Source organism: Schistocerca piceifrons, unplaced genomic scaffold (genome assembly GCF_021461385.2).
Source record: "Schistocerca piceifrons isolate TAMUIC-IGC-003096 unplaced genomic scaffold, iqSchPice1.1 HiC_scaffold_299, whole genome shotgun sequence".
NCBI lineage: Eukaryota > Metazoa > Arthropoda > Insecta > Orthoptera > Acrididae > Schistocerca > Schistocerca piceifrons.
In genome coordinates, this window is record NW_025728514.1 from 32,501 (window position 1) to 35,000 (window position 2,500).

Genomic DNA, 2,500 nt, shown 5'->3' on the forward strand with positions numbered 1-2,500 from the left:
GGCTGCCGTGGTATAGTTTGATAACATTTGGCGGTAAGTGAAATCTTTGCTGCCCGATCCTTATTAGTTTATGCATTATCGCTAGTGTCTTTCCTCCTGTTTGTTCAATATGGGTCCTAAAATTCCATCCTTGATCCAGGTAGACACCCAGATATTTACTTACATTTTTTCTTACTACAATTGCGTTGTCGATCCTGATTGACGGATCTCTTGCCATTTTCCCTTTCAGGAGCATATAGTTCGATTTTTGAGGCGCAATTGCCATTTTAGAATTCCTACACCAGGCACTCAGGATATCCATTATGTTTCTACTTCGCCCTTCTAGTTGTAGTCGGCTATTACCATGCGTTAAGATTAGCAGGTCGTCCGCGTATGCAACGGCTCCCAATACTGATGCTTCCTGCTGCAGGGAATGCAGCAACGGCTCCATATTTATATCCCAAAATACGGGGCCGCAAACTGATCCCTGTGGACATCCTTTAGTGATGTTCTTGGTCACAACCGCATTCGGGGACGTCATCTGTACCACCCGGTCTCTACAGTAGCTCCTGAAACATCTGTATAGTGCCGCCGGACACTGCATATCCTGCAAGCAGGTAAACAGCGCCGGCCACCACAGATTATCAAACGCCCCTGAGATGTCCACCATCACTCCTAGAACATATGTGCAGTTCGACGAGCTGACAAGTTCGGCCGCCGTGTTGATGGCGTCTTCCGTCGATTTTCCACGGCGGAAACCGAATTGCCATTCGTGCATTCCTGCCATTTCCCGGTGACCAGTCAATCTCGCACAGAGCAATTTCTCAAGGGCTTTGCCCAAGGTATCTAGCAGACATATTGGCCTGTATGCTTTGTGTTCTGTTGGGTCCTTGTCTGGCTTCTTTAGTATTATTATTTCTGCTCTTTTCCATCTCCTTGGAAAAGTACCTCTTTCCAGACATTTATTATATAGGTTTGCCAGTATCGGGGCTATTTTTCCTTTTATTGCTTGAAGTACCTCAACCGTGACCCTGTCGGGTCCGGGAGATTTTCCTCTTTTTAGGTTTGATATTACGTCTACCACCTCCTGCGGTGAGAAGGGGTAGACCATTGTATTGTTGTTGTATTCTTCTTGTGCTCTCTCTCTTATAGCCGCCTGCTCCGGTGTGTCCTCAGAGGGATCATCATCCGGTAGCAGGGCTTGGAGGAGCACCGTTATTGTTTCTTGTCTGGTTGTGGTCATTCTATTTTCGCCTGGTATTCTTATAGATGATAAGACTGTTGGAGCTCTTATTTTTTCCCTAGCTAACTTGTATGGCTTTCCCCAGGGATCCATTGCCAGGTTATTTCTTACGAAATTTTCCCAGCTTCTTTTTCTAACTTCTATAATTTCTCTTTTATATCTCTCCCTTAGTTGTCTGTATATACGCAGTCTATGCTCCCTGTCTTGTGGGTTAAATGTGCGCTGATACCTGCGTCTTGCCCTGCGCGTAGCCTGACGTAGGTCACTTAGTTCTGGAGTCCATGGTGCCGGGTGCACGCTTTGGACTCTGCTTCTCTTTGGTACGACTGCTTCTATTACTTCCTTTATACTTTGAACTATCTGCTCCGCTGTTTCATCAACCTCGAGATCCTCATCCAGCTCCGGCGGGCTGTACTCCCGGGAGAGTCTTTCCCAGTCTACCTTTTTATAGTCATATTCTGAAAGCCATTCCTGTGGCGCCACATTCTGTTCTGATTTTAATATATACTTTATTACATTATGATCACTGGTCGTTGCATTCTCCAATACCTCCCATTTATCTATTTTATTGGTAGCCCTGTTATTTGCCAGTGTTACATCTATATTTGTTTTTGCCCCTACTCTATTTGAATATGTTGGTATCTCGCTAGGTGCGTTTATTATATCTAGATTTAATTCACTTATTGCATCTTCTAATTCCTGACCTTTTTCGTCTTGTTCTCCGCTGTGCCACAGGAATGACTTTGCGTTTGCATCCATTGCTATGATTACTTGATGGCCCTGTAGAGTTCTACATATTTCCTTTAGTTGTTCTAGGTACATAGTTATTGGCTCTCTATACTGACAATATATTGATACTAAATACCACTTAGTGTTTTTGGCGTGTACTTCGATTGTTACAACATGTTCATTTGTAAATTGATTTAATACTATTGTTCTTATATTACTATTTAAAATTACTATTGCAGACATTGGTCTTTCTCCCTTCATGATTATTTGAGCCGTGGCTGTCATTCCTGGGATTTTACCCTCCCGGGAGTACGGTTCTTGCAAGCATAGTATGTCAGCTTTATGTTCTTCTGCTAATTTACGCAACTCGTAATTTACTTGTACGCTTCTCATTGTATTAATTTGGAGAACTAAAAGATCCATTACGGATGATATGTATGGTAATGATCTTCTGGCCATGTCTTATTGGGGTCAAATCCTATTCGGCCGTATGTTGTTACCATTTGTATATATATATTTTCCAAATTGTATTTTACGCCTCTTCTTTCG

The 2,500-nt window shown here is 42.8% G+C and overlaps 1 pseudogene; it reads right to left on the reverse strand.

Annotated features, from left to right (window-relative positions):
* The window catches only part of LOC124744557, an 8,507-nt pseudogene that overhangs the window by 2,720 nt on the left and 3,287 nt on the right, over positions 1 to 2,500 (reverse strand).